Below are 22,203 nucleotides of genomic sequence, written 5' to 3' on the forward strand. Positions count from 1 at the left end.
ATACTTTGAGTCATTTTTCTTTCATGCTATTTAGGATTATCTGACTGATAAGCATAGCATAAGTGTTCATGAGCATACCTTTGGGACTTTGAAATACTAAACTTGAGATATTGAGACTAATCACCTTGATATCAATTGTTTGGTGTGAACAGGACCCAAATGGTGTCTCATGGAACTGTGCGAGGACATTGAGATGGGAACTTTGGTACTGGAACAGGTAATGTAACTCGAGGCTTTAGATCTATGACCGTTGCTGATTTTCTTAGGATTGGTCCACCTCAGTTTACCGAAAATGTTAATGCTTTGGAGGCTAATGGGTGGTTTTGAGAGGTAGAGAAGTTTTTACGAACTCAGCACATTGCCGAAGTACAATCTGCAGAGATAGTAACCTATTTGTTGAAGGGAGATTCTTAGAGTTGGTGGCAATGGGTGTGTTGTACTTTACAAGTGGAAGTAATTGATATTCGTTGGGAAAAGTTCAAGACAGAGTTTTATGGAAAATATTTCTAGCGACGGATACACACCGCGAAGGAGTTGGAGCTAATGTAGCTGAAGTATGGAGATATGTCTATTGCTGAGTATACCCGAGAATTTAACAACTTGTGTTGCTCCTCAAAGACTTGCCAAGGTGATCCAACTAATTACGAAGAATAGGTTTGTGCTCAGTACGAGGGGGGACTGAAAAAGGAGATATTTAACTATGTGAACCCTCAAAGAATAAAGAGTTTCATTGAGTTGGTCAACAAGAGCTAGCTCACAGAAGATTGCTCCATGAAGTGGGTGTTGATGTTGAAACGTCATGATGAGACTACTCCAGATGAGCCGAGTAGGTTGAAGTTAGGTCTATGTTACCGATGCGGTCTTCCGAGGCATATGTCCTACAACTGTCTGCGTAGAGAGACTCAGGATGCTGGTCAATCGCAATAAGGTGGAGGTAATTATGAAACTAATACCTAAATTTTTATTACGTTATAGGACGTTGAGACATAACATTTATTCATACCTAAGACAGAAATGACAAATTAGGACGGGAAGTGTCAAACTTAGGATACGACCTTGATCATATCACGTAAAGCGTTGCCGTTATGAGGATAACTCTAAGATGGTTAAGAGGTGAATAGAGGGGTTGTGGAATGCAAACTTGTTCAAGATGGATAATAAGAGATGGAGGAAATACTAGTGGGTAATCCGGATTCTTAGTGACAGAGTGACACAGCGACAGGCGTGTGGGAGCATCGACATGGTAGGACTATGATGGATAAGGTCGCTCGGAGCCAAATTGGAGTGGACGAGAGTGCGTAGGGACTCAAACTTGAGATGGAGATGATTTTGTGGTTTGATGTGTTGTCAAAGAACCGAGTGCTATTGGATTTCTTTGAGCAATCGATTCGATTTATGTCGGAAGGAGAAGGAGGAGGATATTCCAAAAACTACTTTTAGAACACGTTATGGTCACTATAAATACGCGGTGATGTCCTTTGGGTTGATGAATGCACCTGTTGTGTTCACGGATTATGTGAACAGAGTATCTCGTCCCTTTTTGATAAGTTCTGGTGGTGTTCATAGATGACATTTTGGTTTATTCAAAGACGGTGAAGGAGCACGAGGAGCATCTGAGGATAGTGTTGAAAATCTTGAAGGAAAGGAAGCTTTATGCGAAATTGTCGAAGTGTGAGTTCTGAAAGGAGGAAGTAATGTTCTTGGGTCACATGGTGAGCAAAGGAGGAATAGCGGTGGATCCTTCAAAAGTTGAAGCAGTGATGGAATAGGGAAGACTAACGTTAGTGATTGAGGTTAGGAGCTTCTTGGGATTAGCCGGGTATTACCGAAGGTTCATCCACGGATTTTCACAAATCGCACTACTGATGACTAAGTTAACAAGGAAAGAGACACTGTTTGTGTGGACGTCCAAGTGTGAAGAAAGTTTCCAGACTTTAAAGGAAAAGTTGACTTCAGTGCCAGTCTTGGGATCACCCTGGGAAGGCTAATGATGAGCGGATAATTTATACGCTTTTTGGCATTATTTTTACATAGTTTTTAGTATGATTTAGTTAGTTTTTAGTATATTTTTATTAGTTTTTAAATAAAAATCACATTTCTAGACTTTACTATGAGTTTGTGTGTTTTTCTGTGATATCAGGTATTTTCTGGCTGAAATTGAGGGACTTGAGCAAAAATCAGATTCAGAGGTTGAAGAAGGACTGCAGATGCCGTTGGATTCTGACCTCCCTACACTCAAAGTGGATTTTCTGGAGCTACAGAACTCCAAATGGCGCGCTCTCAATTGCGTTGGAAAGTATACATCCAGGGCTTTCCAGAAATATATAATAGTCCATACTTTGCCCGAGTTTAGATGACGCAAACTGGCGTTGAACGCCAGTTCCATGTTGCATTCTGGAGTTAAACGCCAGAAATAGGTTATAAACTGGCGTTCAACTCCAAGAAAGACCTCTCCATGTGAAAGCTTCAATGCTCAGCCCAAGCACACACCAAGTGGGCCCTAGAAGTGGATTTCTGCATCATTTACTTATTTCTGTAAACCCTAGTAACTAGTTTAGTATAAATAGAACTTTTTACTATTGTCTTTACATCTTTGGATTATCTTTTGTTCATCTCTGGACGTTTAGTTCTTAGATCATGGGGGGCTGGCCTCTCGGCCATGCCTGGACCTTGTTCTTATGTATTTTCAACAGTAGAGTTTCTACACACCATAGATTAAGGTGTGGAGCTCTGCTGTTCCTCATGAATTAATACAAAGTACTACTGTTTTTCTATTCAATTCAAGCTTATTCCTATTCTAAGATATCCATTCGCACCCAAGAACATGATGAATGTGATGATTATGTGACGCTCATCATCATTCTCACCTATGAACGCGTGCCTGACAAACACTTCCGTTCTACATGCAAGCAAGCTAGAATGAGTATCTCTTAGATATCTAATACAGAGGACTGAGTCCGAGATATTAGAATCTTCGTGGTATAATTTAGAACCCATGGATGGCCATTCTTAAGATCCGGAAAGTCTAAACCTTGTCTGTGGTATTCCGAGTAGGATCTGGGAAGGGATGGCTGTGACGAGCTTCAAACTCGTGAGTGCTGGGCGTAGTGACAGACGCAAAAGGATAGTAAATCCTATTCCAGTATGATCGAGAACCGACAGATGATTAGCCATACAGTGACAGCGCATTGGATCATTTTCAGAGAGAAGATGGGATATAGCCATTGACAACGGTGATGCCCTACATAAAGCTTGCCATGGAAAGGAGTAGGAATGATTGGATGAAGACAGCAGGAAAGCAGAGGTTCAGAGGAACGAAAGCATCTCTATACGCTTATCTGAAATTCTCATCAATGAATTACATAAGTATCTCTATCCTAGTTGATGTTTTATTTATGTTTTAATTATCAAATCTCCATAACTATCTAAATCCGCCTGACTGAGATTTACAAGGTGACCATAGCTTGCTTCAGACCGACAATCTCTGTGCGATCGACCCTTACTCACGTAAGGTTTATTACTTGGACGACCCAGTGCACTTGCTGGTTAGTTGTGCGGAATTGTGACAAAGTGTGATTCACGTTTGAAAGCACCAAGCCATTGGCGCCATTGTTGAAGATCACGATTTCGCATACCAAGTTTTTGGCGCCGTTGCCTGGGATTGTTCGAGTTTGGACAACTGACGGTTCATCTTGTTGCTCAGATTAGGTAATTTTATTTTAATTTTAAGCTTTTTATTTCTTATTTTTGAAAATAATACAAAACAAAAATTTCTTCTTTTTCGTTTCTCCCAAAATATTTTTCAAGAAAACCAAAAAAATCTTATAAAATCATAAAAACTAAAAATTTTATGTTTCTTGTTTGAGTCTTGTGTCAAGTTTTAAGTTTGGTGTCTATTGCATGTTTTAAAAATTTGTGCATTTTTTGAAAATTCATGCATGATGTTCTTCATGATCTTCAAGTTGTTCTTGATAGGTCTTCTTATTTGATCTTTAAAATTTCTTGTTTTGTGTCTTTTCTTGTTTTTCATATGCATTCTTGAATTCTTAGTGTCTAAATATTAAAAATTTCTAAGTTTGGTGTCTTGCATGTTTTTCTTTTCTTAAAAATTTTCAAAAATAAGTCTTGATGTTCATCTTGATCTTCAAAGTATTCTTGGTGTTCATCTTGACATTCAAAGTGTTCTTGCATGCATCATGTGTTTTGATCTAAAATTTCCATGCATTGTGTCTTTTTTGTGTTTTTCTCTCTCATTATTAAAAATTCAAAAATAAAAAAAATAGCTTTCCCTTTTTCTCCTCATAAAATTCGAATATTTGAGTTGACTTTTTCAAAAATTTTTAAAATTTTAGTTGTTTTTTATGAGTCAAATCAAAATTTCAATTTAAAAAGTCTATCTTTTTTCAAATCTTTTTCAAAAATCAAATCTTTTTCATTTTTCTTTTATGATTTTCAAAAATTTCAAAAATTATTTTCAAAATCTTTTTCTTATTTCTATTTCACATTTTCGAATTAATTGCCAACATTTAATGTTTTGATTCAAAAAATTTTTTTAGTTGTTACTTGCCTATTAAGAAAGGTTCAATCTTTGAATTTTAAAATCACATCTTTTAGTTTCTTGTTAGTCAAGTAATCAACTTTAATTTCAAAAAATCAAATCTTTCTAATTTCCTTTTCAAATCTTTTTCAAATTAAATTTTAAATCATATCTTTTTCAAATTGATTTTCAAATCTTTTTCAATCAATTCTATCTTTCTGTTTGAATCATATCTTTTTCAAAACTACTTAACTAATTCTCTCTCTAATTTTCGAAAATTCCTTCCCTCTTTTTCAAAATTCCTTTTTAATTAACTAATTGTTTTAATTTTAATTCAATTTGATTTCAATTTTAATTTTCGAAATTTAACTTTAAATTTTATTTTTATTTTAATTGATTTTCGAAATTCCTCCCTCTCTCATCTCCTTCTGATTATTTATTTATTTACTAACACTCCTCTTCATCTAAGAATTCGAACCCACTCATCACCCTTGTGTTGGATTCTCCTTCTTCTATTCCTATCTTCTTCTACTCACATAAAGGAATCTCTATAATGTGACATAGAGGATTCCATATTTTCTTTTCTGTTTCTTCTTTTTCATATGAGCAGGAACAAGGATAAGAACATTCTTGTTGAAGCTGATCCTGAACCTGAAAGAACTCTGAAGAGGAAGCTAAGGGAAGCTAAAGCACAACTCTCTGGAGAAAATCTGACAGAAAATTTCGAAAAAGAAGGAGACATGGCCGAAATTAATAACAATGCAAGGAAGATGCTTGGTGACTTTACTGCACCAAATTCCAATTTACATGGAAGAAGCATCTCAATTCCTGCCATTGGAGTAAACAACTTTGAGCTTAAACCTCAATTAGTTTCTCTGATGCAACAGAACTGCAAGTTTCATGGACTTCCATCAAAAGATCCTTTTCAGTTCTTAACTGAATTCTTACAGATCTGTGATACTGTTAAGACCAATGGGGTTGATCCCGAGGTCTACATGCTTATGCTTTTCCCATTTGTTGTAAGAGACAGAGCTAGAATATGGTTGGACTCTCAACCTAAAGACAGCCTGAACTCTTGGGATAAGCTGGTCACGGCTTTCTTAGCCAAGTTTTTTCCTCCTCAAAAGCTTAGCAAGCTTAGAGTGGATGTTCAAACCTTCAGACAAAAGGAAGGTGAATTCCTCTATGAAGCTTGGGAGAGATACAAGGAACTGACCAAAAAGTGTCCTTCTGACATGCTTTCAGAATGGACCATCCTGGATATATTCTATGATAGTCTGTCTGAATTATCAAAGATGTCATTGGACCATTCTGTAGGTGGATCCATTCACCTAAAGAAAACGCCTGCAGAAGCTCAAGAACTCATTGACATGGTTGCAAATAACCAGTTCATGTACACTTCTGAAAGGAATCCTGTGAGTAATGGGACGCCTCAGAGGAAGGGAGTTCTTGAAATTGATACTCTGAATGCTATATTGGCTCAGAATAAAATATTGACTCAGCAAGTCAATATGATCTCTCAGAGTCCGAATGGATTGAAGGAATCATCCAACAGTACCAAAGAGGCATCTTTTGAAGAAGAAGCTTATGATCCTGAGAACCCTGCAATAGCAGAGGTGAATTACATGGGTGAACCCTATGGAAACACCTATAATCTCTCATGGAGAAATCATCCAAATTTCTCATGGAAGGATCAACAAAAGCCTCAACAAGGCTTTAATAATGGTGGAAGAAACAGGTTTAGCAATAGCAAGCGTTTTCCATCATCCACTCAGCAACAGACAGAGAATTCTGAGCAGAATCTATCTAGCTTAGCAAATATAGTCTCTGATCTATCTAAGGCCACTGTGAGTTTCATGAATGAAACAAGGTCCTCCATTAGAAATTTGGAGGCACAAGTGGGCCAGCTGAGTAAAAGAGTCACTGAAACTCCTCCTAGTACTCTTCCAAGCAATACAGAAGAGAATCCAAAGAGAGAGTGCAAGGCCATTGATTTAACCATCATGGACGAACCTACAAGGGAGGGAGAAGACGTGAATCCCAATGAGGAAGACCTCCTGGGACGTCCAGTGACCAATAAGGAGTTCCTCAATGAGGAACCAAAGGAATCTGAGGCTCACCTAGAGACCATAGAGATTCCATTAAACCTTCTTCTGCCTTTCATGAGCTCTGATGAGTATTCTTCTTCTGAAGAGAATGAAGATGTTACTGAAGATCAAGTTGCTAAGTACCTTGGTGCAATCATGAAGCTGAATGCCAAATTATTTGGTAATGAGACTTGGGAAGATGAACCTCCCTTGCTCACCAATGAACTGGATGCATTGGATAGGCAGAAATTACCTCAAAAGAAACAGGATCCTGGTAAATTCCTAATTCCCTATAACATAGGCACCATGACCTTTGAGAAGGCTCTGTGTGACCTGGGGTCAGGAATAAACTTAATGCCACTCTCTGTAATGGAGAAACTTGGGATCTTTGAGGTGTAAGCTACTAGAATCTCATTAGAGATGGCAGACAACTCAAGAAAACAGGCTTATGGACAAGTAGAGGACGTGTTAGTAAAGGTTGAAGGCCTTTACATCCCTGCTGATTTCATAATCCTAGACACTGGGAAGGATGAGGATGAATCCATCATCCTTGGAAGACCCTTCCTAGCCACAGCAAGAGCTGTGATTGATGTGGACAGAGGAGAGTTAGTCCTTCAACTGAATGAGGACAACCTTGTGTTTAAAACTCAAGGATCTCCTTTTGTAACCATGGAGAGGAAGCATGAAAAGCTTCTCTCACTGCAGAGTCAACCAAAGCCCCTACAGTCTAACTCTAAGTTTGGTGTTGGGAGGCCACAACCAAACTCTAAGTTTGGTGTTGAACCCCAACATTCAAACTCTAAGTTTGGTGTTGGAAGGTTCCAACCTTGCTCTGATTATCTGTGAGGCTCCATGAGAGCTCACTGTCAAGCTATTGACATTAAAGAAGCACTTGTTGGGAGGCAACCCAATGTTATTTAATCATATCTATTTTATTTTCTTTTTGTTATTTCGTGTTTTATTAGGTTGATGATTATGTGAAGTCACAAAAACTACTGAAAAATTAAAACAGAATGAAAAATAGCATTAAAAATAGCACACCCTGGAGGAGAGCAGTCTGGCATTTAAACGCCAGAAACAAGCATCTGTCTGGCGTTTAATGCCAGAAATAAGCACCAAGCTGGCGTTTAATGCCAGAACCAAGCATCAACCTGGCGTTAAACGCCAGAAACAAGCTACATTTGGGCGTTTAACGCCAGAAACAGGCAACAGTCTGGCGTTAAATGCCAGGATTGCACAGCAAGGGCATTTTACACGCCTAATTGGAGCAGGGATGTTAAGTCCTTGACTCCACTTGATCTGTGGACCCCACAGGATCCCCTCAGGACCTATGGACCCCACAGGGTCCCCACATCTTCTTCTCTCTCATCTTCACACCTTTTCATAACATTCTTCCTCAATTAACCTCCACCAATCACCTCCATTACTCCTCCAAAACCATCATACAACCCACCTACACCCACCCACTTAAATTCAAACCATCACTCCTTCCTTTTCACACATCATAACCACCTAAAACCCCTTTGACCGAACCATTCACACACCTCCATCTCCTCCATTTTCTTCTTCTTCTACTCACTTCTTTCTTCTTTTGCTCGAGGACGAGCAAACCTTCTAAGTTTAGTGTGGTAAAAGCATTGCTTTTTGTTTTTCCATAACCATCTATGGCACCTAAGGCCAGAGACATCCTCATTGAAGAGGACAAGCCCATCACTAAGAAAAGGATGGAACAAATAAGAGATCATGAACCTTAACAAGAGCATGAGGAAATTTCCCACCATGAAATCCCTGAGATGCCTCAGGGGATGCACTTTCCTCCACAAAACTATTGGGAGCAAATCAACACTTTCCTAGGAGAATTAAGTTCCAATATGGGACAATTACGGGTGGAGCATTAAGAGCACTCCATCATCCTTCATGAAATAAGAGAAGATCAAAGAGCCATGAGGGAGGAGCAACAAAGACAAGGAAGAGACATAGAGGAGCTCAAGAGCGCCATTGGTTCTTCAAGAAGAGGAAGACGCCACCCTCACTAAGGTGGACTCATTCCTTAATCTCCTTATCTATTTATTTTCTGTTTTTCGGTTGTTGAGCCTTATGTGTTATTTATGTTTGTGCCTTTACTATATGATCATTAGTGTCTAAGTGTCTATGCCTTAAAATTATGAATATGAATCCATCACCTCTCTTGAATGAAAAATGTTCTAAAAACAAAAGAACAAGAAGTACATGGTTTCGAATTCATCCTTGAAACTAGTTTAATTATTTTGATGTGGTGACAATACTTTTTGTTTTCTGAATGAATGCTTGAACAATGCATATGTCTTTTGATATTGTGGTTTATGAATATTAAATATGTTGTCTCTTGAAAGAATGATGAAAAGGAGAAATGTTATTTGATAATCTGAAAAATCATAAAAATGATTTTTGAAGCAAAAAAAAGCAGTGAATACAAAAGCTTGCAGAAAAAAATATAATAGCGAAAAAAATGAAAAAAAAAGAGAAAAAGAAAAAGAAAAAAAGCAAGCAGAAAAAGCCAAAAGCTCTTTAAACCAAAAGGCAAGAGCAAAAAGCCAATAGCCCTTAAAACCAAAAGGCAAGGGTAAATAAAAAGGATCCAAGGCTTTGAGCATCAGTGGATAGGAGGGCTTAAAGGAATAAAATCTTGGCCTAAGCGGCTGAACCAAGCCGTCCCTAACCATGTGCTTGTGGCGTGAAGGTGTCAAGTGAAAACTTGAGACTGAGCGGTTAAAGTCAAGGTCCAAAGCAAAAAAAAAAAAAGAGTGTGCTTAAGAACCCTGGACACCTCTAATTGGGGACTTTAGCAAAGCTGAGTCACAATTTGAAAAGGTTCACCCAGTTATGTGTCTATGGCATTTATGTATCCGGTGGTAATACTGGAAAACAAAGTGCTTAGGGCCACGGCCAAGACTCATAAAGTAGCTGTGTTCAAGAATCAACATACTGAACTAGGAGAATCAATAACACTATCTGAATTCTAAGTTCCTATAGATGCCAATCATTCTGAACTTCAATGGATAAAGTGAGATGCCAAAACTATTCAAGAGGCAAAAAGCTAAAAGTCCCGCTCATCTGATTGGAGCTAAGTTTCATTGATATTTTGGAATTTATAGTATATTCTCTTCTTTTTATCCTATTTGATTCTCAGTTGCTTGGGGACAAGCAACAATTTAAGTTTGGTGTTGTGATGAGCGGATAATTTATACGCTTTTTGGCATTGTTTTTACATAGTTTTTAGTATGATTTAGTTAGTTTTTAGTATATTTTTATTATTTTTTAAATAAAAATCACATTTCTAGACTTTACTATGAGATTGTTAATTTTTCTGTGATTTCAGGTATTTTCTGGCTGAAATTGAGGGACTTGAGCAAAAATCAGATTCAGAGGTTGAAGAAGGACTGCAGATGCTGTTGGATTCTGACCTCCCTGCACTCAAAGTGGATTTTTTGGAGCTACAAAACTGCAAATGGTGCGCTCTTAATTGCGTTCGAAAGTAGACATCCAGGGCTTTCCAAAAATATATAATAGTTTATACTTTGCCCGAGTTTAGATGACGCAAACTAGCGTTGAACGCCAATTCCATGTTGCATTCTGGAGTTAAACGCCAGAAACAGGTTGCAAAGTAGAGTTAAACGCCAGAAACAGGTTATAAACAGGCGTTCAACTCCAAGAAAGATCTTTCCACATGAAAGCTTCAATGCTCAGCCCAAGCACACACCAAGTGGGCCCTAGAAGTGGATTTCTGCATCATTTACTTATTTCTGTAAACCCTAGTAACTAGTTTAGTATAAATAGAACTTTTTACTATTGTCTTTACATCTTTGGATTATCTTTTGTTCATCTTTGGATGTTTAGTTCTTAGATCATGGGGGCTGGCCTCTCGGCCATGCCTGGACCTTGTTCTTATGTATTTTCAACGGTAGAGTTTCTACACACCATAGATTAAGGTGTGGAGCTTTGCTGTTTCTCATGAATTAATACAAAGTACTACTATTTTTCTATTCAATTAAAGCTTATTCCTATTCTAAGATATCCATTCGCACCCAAGAACATGATGAATGTGATGATTATGTGACGCTCATCATCATTCTCACCTATGAACGCGTGCCTGATAAACACTTCCGTTCTACATGCAAGCAAGCTAGAATGAGTATCTCTTAGATATCTAATACAGAGGACTGAGTCCGAGATATTAGAATCTTCTTGGTATAATTTAGAACCCATGGATGGCCATTCTTGAGATCCGGAAAGTCTAAACCTTGTCTGTGGTATTTCGAGTAGGATCTGGGAAGGGATGGCTGTGACGAGCTTCAAACTCGCGAGTGCTGGGCGTAGAGACAGACGCAAAAGGATAGTAAATCTTATTCCAGTATGATCGAGAACCGACAGATGATTAGCCATGCAGTGACAGTGCATTGGACCATTTTCACAGAGAGGATGTGATGTAGCCATTGACAACGGTGATGCCCTACATAAAGCTTGCCATGGAAAGGAGTAGGAATGATTGGATGAAGACAGCAGGAAAGCAGAGGTTCAGAGGAACGAAAGCATCTCTATACGCTTATCTGAAATTCTCATCAATGAATTACATAAGTATCTCTATCCTAGTTGATGTTTTATTTATGTTTTAATTATCAAATCTCCATAACTATCTGAATCTGCCTGACTGAGATTTACAAGGTGACCATAGCTTGCTTCAGACTGACAATCTCCGTGGGATCGACCCTTACTCACGTAAGGTTTATTACTTGGACGACCCAGTGCACTTGCTGGTTAGTTGTGCGGAATTGTGACAAAGTGTGATTCACGTTTGAGAGCACTGGTATGCGAAATTGTTACTCTGAGTTTGTAAAATTTGTTGTTCGTTCTCTCCCTGGCATGGCGCCAATAACTGGTGCACAATACCATGGTCCAAACATAACTTCACAACTTCGCACAACTAACCAGCAAGTGCACTGGGTCGTCCAAGTAATAAAACCTTACGTGAGTAAGGGTCGATCCCACGGAGATTGTCGGTATGAAGCAAGCTATGGTCACCTTGTAAATCTCAGTCAGGCAGATATCAAATGGTTATGGAGTTTTTGAAAATAAATAATAAATAAATAGAAAATAAAGATAGAAATACTTATGTAATTCATTGGTGAGAATTTTAGATAAGCGTATAGAGATGCTTTCGTTCCTCTAATTTCTGCTTTCCTGATGTCTTCATCCAATCAATCTTACTCCTTTCCATGGCAAGCTTTATGTAAGGGCATTGATGAGCGGATAATTTATACGCTTTTTGGCATTGTTTTTAGTATGTTTTTAGTAGGATCTAGTTACTTTTAGGGATGTTTTCATTAGTTTTTATGTTAAATTCATATTTCTGGACTTTACTATGAGTTTGTGTGTTTTTCTGTGATTTCAGGTATTTTCTGGCTGAAATTGAGGGACTTGAGCAGAAATCAGATTCAGAGGTTGAAGAAGGACTGCTGATGCTGTTGGATTCTGACCTCCCTGCACTCAAAGTGGATTTTCTGGAGCTACAGAACTCGAAATGGCGCGCTTCCAATTGCGTTGGAAAGTAGACATCCAGGGCTTTCCAGGAATATATAATAGTCCATACTTTGGCCAAGAATTGATGACGTAAACTGGCGTTCAACGCCAGCCTTCTGCCCAAATCTGGCGTCCAGCGCCAGAAAAGGATCCAAAACCAGAGTTGAACGCCCAAACTGGCACAGAAACTGGCGTTCAACTCCACAAATGGCCTCTACATGTGCTACACTTAAGCTCAGCCCAAACACACACCAAGTGGGCCCAGGAAGTGGATTTATGCATCAACTACTCACTCATGTAAACCCTAGTGACTAGTTTATTATAAATAGGACCTTTTACTAGTCTTTTTGACCATCTTTGGTCTCAGTTTTAATCCATTGTTCATCTTAGGAGACTATTGATCTCGTTTAGGGGGCTGGCCATCTCGGCCATGCCTGGACCTTCCACTTATGTATTTTCAACGGTAGAGTTTCTACACTCCATAGATTAAGGTGTGGAGCTCTGTTGTTCCTCAAAGATTAATGCAAAGTACTACTATTTTCTATTCAATTCTTCTTATTTCGCTTCTAAGATATCCATTCGCACCCAAGAACGTGATGAAGGTGATGATTATGTGTGACGCTCATCACCATTCTCCCCTATGAACGCGTGCCTGACAAACACTTCTGTTCTACATGAATTAAGCTAGAATGAGTATCTCTTAGATCTCCTAACCAGAATCTTCGTGGCGTAAGCTAGAATGATGGCGGCATTCAAGAGAATCCGGAAGGTCTAAACCTTGTCTGTGGTATTCTGAGTAGGATTCAATGATTGAATGACTGTGACGAGCTTCAAACTCGCGAGTGCTGGGCGTTAGTGACAGACGCAAAAGGAGGGTGAATCCTATTCCAGCATGATCGGGAACCGACAGATGAATAGCCGTGCCGTGACAGGGTGCGTGAGCATATTATTCACTGAGAGGAGGGGATGTAGCCACTGACAACGGTGATGCCCTTGCATACAGCCAGCCATGGAAAGGAGTAAGACTGATTGGATGAAGATAGCAGGAAAGCAGAGGTTCAGAGGAACGAAAAGCATCTCCATTCGCTTATCTGAAATTCCTACCAATGATTTACATAAGTATCTCTATCCCTATTTTATTATATAATATTCGAAAACACCATTATCACTTTATATCTGCCTGACTGAGATTTACAAGGTGACCATAGCTTGCTTCATACCAACAATCTCCGTGGGATTCGACCCTTACTCACGTAAGGTATTACTTGGACGACCCAGTGCACTTGCTAGTTAGTTGTATCGAAGTTGTGACAATTATGAATTAAGATCAAAGCACCAAGCTTTGGAGCCATTACCAGGGATTGTTCGAGCCTGGACATCACAATTTCGTGCACCAAGTTTTTGGCGCCGTTGCCGGGGACTTAATTGTTCCTGTTTGGCGCCAAGAATCGTCTGAGACCCCAATCCCGGCAACAACACCAAGTTTTTGGCGCCGTTGCCGGGGATTGTTTGAGTTTGGACAACTGACGGTTCATCCTGTTGCTCAGATTAGGTAATTTTCTTTTTTATTTTATTTTCAAAAATTTTTCAAAAATATTTCTAAAATTTTCTCATCTGTTTTCGAAAAAAAATAAAATGTTTTCAAAAAAAAAAATTTTTATTCAAAATTTTTAAGAATGAATTCTAGTGTTTCATGAAGCATGTTGAAGCCTGGCTGGCTGTAAAGCCATGTCTATTCCTTTGGGAATGAGTATGTCAGGCATGTCATATCTGAATTACATGCTAAAGCTTGGCTGGCCATTGGCCATGTCTAGTGTTTTGGACCGGAGCTTTCATTGAAAGCTTGGCTGGCTAGTGAGCCATGTCTAATTCCTGGACTGAAGCTTTAGACTAAGAATGCAAGATTCCTGGAATTCATATTAAAAATTTTGGAATCCTTATTTTCCCTTTTCAATAAATTTTCGAAAAAAAAAATCCAAAAAAATTTAGAAAATCATAAAAATCAAAAATATTTTCTGTTTCTTGTTTGAGTCTTGAGTCATGTTATAAGTTTGGTGTCACTTGCATATGCATCTTGCATCTTTTTTCGAAAATATCATGCATTCATAGTGTTCTTCATGATCTTCAAGTTGTTCTTGGTAAGTCTTCTTGTTTGATCTTGATGATATTTTTTGTTTTGTGTCTTTTCTTGTTTTTCATATGCATTCTTGAATTCTTAGTGCCTAAGCATTAAAGAATTCTAAGTTTGGTGTCTTGCATGTTTTTTTGGCATTAAAAACTTTTTCAAAAATATGTTCTTGATGTTCATCTTGACATTCAAAGTGTTCTTGGTGTTCATCTTGACATTCATATCATTCATACATGCATTCATTGTTTTGATTAAAAAAATTTCATGCATTGCATCTTTTTAGTGTTTTTCTCTTGCATCATAAAAATTCAAAAATCAAAAAAATATCTTTCCTCTTTTCTCTCATCAAATTCGAAAATTTGGATTGACTTTTTCAAAAATTTTTAAAATCAAATTGTTTCTTATGAGTCAAATCAAATTTTCAATTTGAAAATCTTATCTTTTTCAAAATCTTTTTCAAAAATCAAATCTTTTTCAAATTCTTAATTATTTTCGAAAATTCCAAAAATATTTTTCAAAAATCTTTTTCTTATTTTTATATCAAATTTTCGAAAATAACATAATCAATTAATGTTTTGATTCAAAAATTTCAAGTTTGTTACTTGCTTGTTAAGAAAGATTCAAACTTTAAGTTCTAGAATCATATCTTGTGATTTCTTATGAATCAAGTCATTAATTGAGATTTTAAAAAATCAAATATTTTTCAAAACTAATTTCAATCATATCTTTTCAAAAATATCTTCTTATCTTATCTTTTTTAAAAATATCTTTTCAAAATATCTTTTCTAACTTCCTAACTTCTTATCTTTTCAAAATTTGTTTCAACTAACTAACTAACTTTTTGTTTGTTTCTTAACTTTTTCAAAACCACCTAACTAACTCTCTCTTTCTAATTTTCGAAAATATCTTCCCCCTTTTTCAAAAATTTCTTTTTAATTAACTAATTATTTTTATTTTTATTTTTTTTATTTCAAAAATTTTCGAAAAAAAATACTAACAATTTTCAAAAACCATTTTCAAAAATCACTAACTCCTTTTCAAAAATTTTCGAAAATTTCCTCCCCCATCTCATTCTATTTATTCATTCATATCCTAACATCTCATCTCACATCTCTTCCATCCGTACAGTTGTGTTTCTTCCTTTACATCACATCCTTTATCTCCCCATCTTCTTCCACTCACATAGGAATCCCTATACTGTGGTATAAAGGATCCCCATTATTATTATTATTTTTCTGTGCCTTCTTCTTTGTCATATGAGCAGGAGCAAGGATAAGAACATTCTTGTGGAAGCAGATCCAGAACCTGAAAGGACTCTGAAGAGAAAATTAAGAGAAGCTAAAATACAACAATCCAGAGATAACCTTTCAGAAATTTTCGAACAAGCAGAGGAGATGGCAGCCGAAAATAATAATAATGTAAGGAAGATGCTTGGTGACTTTACTGCACCTAATTCCAATTTACATGGAAGAAGCATCTCCATTCCTGCCATTGGAGCAAACAATTTTGAGCTGAAACCTCAATTAGTTTCTCTGATGCAGCAGAACTGCAAGTTTCATGGACTTCCATCTGAAGATCCTTTTCAGTTCTTAACTGAATTCTTGCAGATATGTGATACTGTTAAGACTAATGGAGTAGATCCTGAAGTCTACAGGCTCATGCTTTTCCCTTTTGCTGTAAGAGACAGAGCTAGATTATGGTTGGATTCTCAACCTAAAGACAGCCTGAACTCTTGGGATAAGCTGGTCACGGCTTTTTTAGCCAAGTACTTTCCTCCTCAAAAGCTGAGCAAGCTTAGAGCTGATGTTTAAACCTTCAGACAAAAAGAAGGTGAATCCCTCTATGAAGCTTGGGAAAGATACAAACAGTTGACCAAAAAGTGTCCTTCTGACATGCTTTCAGAATGGACCATCCTGGATATATTCTATGATGGTTTATCTGAGCTATCAAAGATGTCACTGGACACCTCTGCAGGTGGATCCATTCACCTAAAGAAAACGCCTGCAGAAGCTCAAGAACTCATTGACATGGTTGCTAATAACCAGTTCATGTACACTTCTGAAAGGAATCCTGTGAGTAATGGGACGCCTATGAAGAAGGGAGTTCTTGAAGTTGATACTCTGAATGCCATATTGGCTCAGAATAAAATATTGACTCAGCAAGTCAATATGATCTCTCAGAGTCTGCATGGAATGCAAGCTGCATCCAACAGTACTCAAGAGGCATCTTCTGAAGAAGAAGTTTATGATCCTGAGAACCCTGCAATAGCAGAGGTAAATTACTTAGGTGAACCTTATGGAAACACCTATAACTCAACATGGAGAAATCATCCAAATTTCTCATGGAAGGATCAAAGGCCTCAACAAGGCTTTAATAATGGTGGAAGAAACAGGTTTAGCAATAGCAAGCCTTTTCCATCATCAACTCAGCAACAGACAGAGAACTCTGAACAAAATGCTTCTAATTTAGCAAATCTAGTCTCTGATCTATCTAAGGCCACTGTAAGTTTCATGAATGAAACAAGATCTTCCATTAGAAATCTGGAAGCACAAGTGGGCCAGCTGAGTAAAGGGATCACTGAAATCCCTCCTAGTACTCTCCCAAGCAATACAGAAGAGAATCCAAAAGGAGAGTGCAAGGCCATTGACATAAGCGCCATGGCCGAACCTGTGAGGAGAGGAGAGGACGTGAATCCCAAGGAGGAAGACCTCCAGGGACGTCCAGTGATCAATAAGGAGCTTCCCTCTGGGGAACCAAAGGACTCTGAGGCTCATCTAGAGACCATAGAGATTCCATTGAACCTCCTTATGCCCTTCATGAGCTCTGATGAGTATTCCTCTTCTGAAGAGAATGAGGATGTTACTGAAGAGCAAACTGCCAAGTTTCTTGGTGCAATCATGAAGCTGAATGCCAAATTATTTGGCATTGATACTTGGGAAGTTGAACCTCCCTTGTTCATCAATGAACTAAGTGATCTGGATCAACTGACATTGCCTCAGAAGAGACAGGATCCTGGAAAGTTCATAATACCCTGCACCATAGGAACCATGATCTTTAAGGCTCTGTGTGACCTTGGTTCAGGAATAAACCTCATGCCCCTCTCTGTAATAGAGAAACTGGGAATCTATGGGGTGCAAGCTGCTAAAATCTCATTAGAGATGGCAGACAGCTCAAGAAAACAGGCATATGGACAAGTAGAGGACATTTTAGTAAAGGTTGAGGGCCTTTACATCCCTGCTGATTTCATAGTCCTGGATACTGGAAAGGAAGAGGATGAATCCATCATCCTAGGAAGACCTTTCCTGGCCACAGCAAGAGCTGTGATTGATGTTGACAGAGGTGAAATAGTCCTTCAATGGAATGAGAACTCCCTTGTGTTTAAAACTCAAGGATCTCCCTCTGCAACCATGGAGAGGAAGCAGAAAAAGCTTCTCTCAAAGCAGAGTCAACCAGAGCCCCCACAGTCAAACTCTAAGTTTGGTGTTGGAGAGTCTCAACAAAGCTCTGCACATCTGTGAGGCTCCATGAGAGCCCACTGTCAAGCTATTGACATTAAAGAAGCGCTTGTTGGGAGGCAACCCAATGTTTATCTAATTCTTATTTTTATTGTTTTTCATGTTTTCTTAGGTTCATGATCATGTGGAGTCACAAAATAAATATAAAAATTGAAAACGGAATCAAAAACAACAGAAGAAAAAGCACACCCTGGAGGAGCATCTGCCTGGCGTTCAAACGCCAGAACAGAGCATGGTTCTGGCGCTGAACGCCCAAAATGGGCAACATCCTGGCGCTGAACGCCCAGAACAAGCATGGTTCTGGTGTTCAACGCCAGAAATGGCAGCAAATGGGCGTTGAACGCCCAAAATGGGCACCAACCTGGCGCTGAACGCCCAGAGTTGTGTGCAAAGGCATTTTACATGCCTAATTTGGTGCAGGGATGTAAATGCCTTGACACCTCAGGATCTGTGGACCCCACAGGATCATCCCAGGATCTGTGGACCCCACAGGATCCCCACCTACCTCATCATCTCTCTTCCCATTCATGATCATCCCTTCTGTTTTCCATTTACCACTCACATCCATACAACCACTACCTTCAAAATTCAACATCTTTCTCCCACCCAATCCCACCCATATGGCCGAATACACACATCCATCCATCTCCTCCATATCTTCTTCTTCTTCTTCTATTCTTTCTTCTTTTGCTCGAGGGCGAGCAACATTCTAAGTTTGGTGTGGTAAAAAGCATAGCTTTTTTTGTTTTTCTCCATAACCATTGATGGCACCTAAGGCCAGAGAGGCCTCTAGAAAGAGGAAAGGAAAGACAAAAGCTTCCATCAAGGGTCTATAGCTCAGTGGTAGAACATTTGACTGCAAATCAAGATATCCCTGAGATACATCAGGGGATACATTTTCTTCCACACAATTATTGGAAGCAACTAAGGGTGGAACATCAAGAGCACTCCATCATCCTTCATGAAATCAGAGAAAATCTAAAAGCAATGAAGGAGGAGCAGCAAAGACAAGGAAGAGACATAGAAGAGCTCAAGGACATCACTAAGGTGGATTCATTCCTTGTTCTTACTTTCTCTGTTTTTCGTTTTCTATGTTATGTGCTTATCTATGTTTGTGTCTTCATTACATGATCATTAGTAGTAGTGACTTTGTCCAAAAGTTATAAATGTCCTATGAATCCATCACCTCTCTTAAATGAAAAATGTTTTAATTCAAAAGAACAAGAAGTACATGAGTTTCAAATTTATCCTTGAACTTAGCTTAATTATATTGATGTGGTGACAATGCTTCTTGTTTTCTGAATGAATGCTTGAACAGTGCATATGTCTTTTGAAGTTGTTGTTTAAGAATGTTAAATATGTTGGCTCTTGAAAGAATGATGACTAGGAGACATGTTATTTGATAATCTGAAAAATCATAAAAATGATTCTTGAAGCAAGAAAAAGCAGCAAAGAACAAAGCTTGCAGAAAAAAAAAACGAAGAAAAAAAAAAGAGAAAGAAAAAGAAAAAGCAAGCAGAAAAAGCCAATAACCCTTAAAACCAAAAGGCAAGGGCAAATAAAAAGGATCCCAAGGCTTTGAGCATAAGTGGATAGGAGGGCCTAAAGGAATAAAATCCTGGTCTAAGCGGCTAAACCAAGCTGTCCCTAACCATGTGCTTGTGGCGTGTAGGTGTCAAGTGAAAACTTGAAACTGAGCAGTTAAAGTCAAGGTCCAAAGCAAAAGAAGAGTGTGCTTAAGAACCCTGGACACCTCTAATTGGGGACTTTAGCAAAGCTGAGTCACAATCTGAAAAGGTTCACCCAATTATGCGTCTGTGGCATTTATGTATCCGGTGGTAATACTGGAAAACAAAGTGCTTAGGGCCACGGCCAAGACTCATAAAGAAGCTGTGTTCAAGAATCATCATACTGAACTAGGAGAGTCAATAACACTATTCGAAATCTGAAGTTCCTATAGATGCCAATCATTCTAAACTTCAATGGATAAAGTGAGATGCCAAAACTATTCAAGAGGCAAAAAGCTATAAGTCCCGCTCATATGATTGAAGCTCTGTTTCATTGATAGTTTGGAATTTATAGTATATTCTTTTCTTTTTATCCTATTTGATTTTCAGTTGCTTGGGGACAAGCAACAATTTAAGTTTGGTGTTGTGATGAGCAGATAATTTATACGCTTTTTGGCATTATTTTTAGTATGTTTTTAGTAGGATCTAGTTACTTTTAGGGATGTTTTCATTAGTTTTTATGTTAAATTCACATTTCTGGACTTTACTATGAGTTTGTGTGTTTTTCTGTGATTTCAGGTATTTTCTGGCTGAAATTGAGGGACTTGAGCAGAAATCAGATTCAGAGGTTGAAGAAGGACTGCTGATGCTGTTGGATTCTGACCTCCCTGCACTCAAAGTGGATTTTCTGGAGCTACAGAACTCGAAATGGCGCGCTTCCAATTGCGTTGGAAAGTAGACATCCAGGGCTTTCCAGGAATATATAATAGTCTATACTTTGACCAAGAATTGACGACGTAAACTGGCGTTCAACGCCAGCCTTCTGCCCAAATCTGGCGTCCAGCGCCAGAAAAGGATCCAAAACCAGAGTTGAACGCCCAAACTGGCACAGAAACTGGCGTTCAACTCCACAAATGGCCTCTGCACGTGCTACACTTAAGCTAAGCCCAAACACACACCAAGTAGGCCCAGGAAGTGGATTTATGCATCAACTACTCACTCATGTAAACCCTAGTGACTAGTTTATTATAAATAGGACCTTTTACTAGTCTTTTTGACCATCTTTGGTCTCAGTTTTAATCCATTGTTCATCTTAGGAGACTATTGATCTCGTTTAGGGGGCTGGCCATCTCGGCCATGCCTGGACCTTCCACTTATGTATTTTCAACGGTAGAGTTTCTACACTCCATAGATTAAGGTGTGGAGCTCTGCTGTTCCTCAAAGATTAATGCAAAGTACTACTATTTTCTATTCAATTCTTCTTATTTCGCTTCTAAGATATCCATTCGCACCCAAGAATGTGATGAAGGTGATGATTATGTGTGACGCTCATCACCATTCTCCCCTATGAACGCGTGCCTGACAAACACTTCTGTTCTACATGAATTAAGCTAGAATGAGTATCTCTTAGATCTCCTAACCAGAATCTTCGTGGCGTAAGCTAGAATGATGGCGGCATTCAAGAGAATCCGGAAGGTCTAAACCTTGTCTGTGGTATTCTGAGTAGGATTCAATGATTGAATGACTGTGACGAGCTTCAAACTCGCGAGTGCTGGGCGTTAGTGACAGACGCAAAAGGAGGGTGAATCCTATTCCAGCTTGATCGGGAACCGACAGATGAATAGCCGTGCCGTGACAGGGTGCGTGAGCATATTATTCACTGAGAGGAGGGGATGTAGCCACTGACAACGGTGATGCCCTTGCATACAGCCAGCCATGGAAAGGAGTAAGACTGATTGGATGAAGATAGCAGGAAAGCAGAGGTTCAGAGGAACGAAAAGCATCTCCATTCGCTTATCTGAAATTCCTACCAATGATTTACATAAGTATCTCTATCCCTATTTTATTATATAATATTCGAAAACACCATTATCACTTTATATCTGCCTGACTGAGATTTACAAGGTGACCATAGCTTGCTTCATACCAACAATCTCCGTGGGATTCGACCCTTACTCACGTAAGGTATTACTTGGACGACCCAGTGCACTTGCTGGTTAGTTGTATCGAAGTTGTGACAATTATGAATTAAGATCAAAGCACCAAGCTTTGGAGCCATTACCAGGGATTGTTCGAGCCTGGACATCACAATTTCGTGCACCAGGCATCACCGTTGTCAATGGTTACATCCCATCCTCTTGTGAAAAAGGTCCAAATGCTCTGTCACAGCACGGCTAATCATCTGAGGTTCTCGATCATACTGGAATAGGATTCACCCTCCTTTTGCGTCTGTCACTACACCCAGCACTCGCGAGTTTGAAGTTCATCACAGTCATTCAATCCCTGAATCCTACTCGGAATACCACATACAAGGTTTAGACTTTCCGGACTCTCATGAATGCCGCCATCAATCTAGCTTATACTACGAAGATTCTGATTAAGAGATCCAAGAGATATTCATTCAATCTAAGGTGGAACGGAAGTGGTTGTCAGGCACGCGTTCGTGGGGGAATGATGATGATTGTCACGTTCATCACATTCATGTTGGAGTACGAATGAATATCTTAGAAGCGGAATAAGTTGAATTGAATAAAAACAGTAGTACTTTGCATTAATTCATGAGGAGCAGCAGAGCTCCACACCTTAATCTATGGAGTGTAGAAACTCTACTGTTGAAAATACATAAGTGATGAAGGTTCAGGCATGGCTGAGA

General features: G+C 38.7%; 2 non-coding genes across 2 annotated transcripts; both read right to left on the reverse strand.

Moving 5' to 3' along the window:
* Window positions 1-5,670: 5,670 nt before the first annotated feature.
* LOC148570567 (small nucleolar RNA R71) lies at window positions 5,671-5,778 on the reverse strand. The gene has a single exon (XR_015880369.1). It is a non-coding gene; the product is annotated as a small nucleolar RNA R71 (small nucleolar RNA).
* Window positions 5,779-16,098: 10,320 nt separating this feature from the next.
* Window positions 16,099-16,206, reverse strand: LOC148570568 (small nucleolar RNA R71). Its single transcript, XR_015907770.1, has one exon. It is a non-coding gene; the product is annotated as a small nucleolar RNA R71 (small nucleolar RNA).
* Between the last annotated feature and the right edge of the window lie 5,997 nt (window positions 16,207-22,203).

The sequence above is a fragment of the Arachis ipaensis genome, chromosome B3, assembly GCF_059453495.1.
Source record: "Arachis ipaensis isolate K30076 ecotype BB chromosome B3, ASM5945349v1, whole genome shotgun sequence".
Classification (NCBI taxonomy): domain Eukaryota; kingdom Viridiplantae; phylum Streptophyta; class Magnoliopsida; order Fabales; family Fabaceae; genus Arachis; species Arachis ipaensis.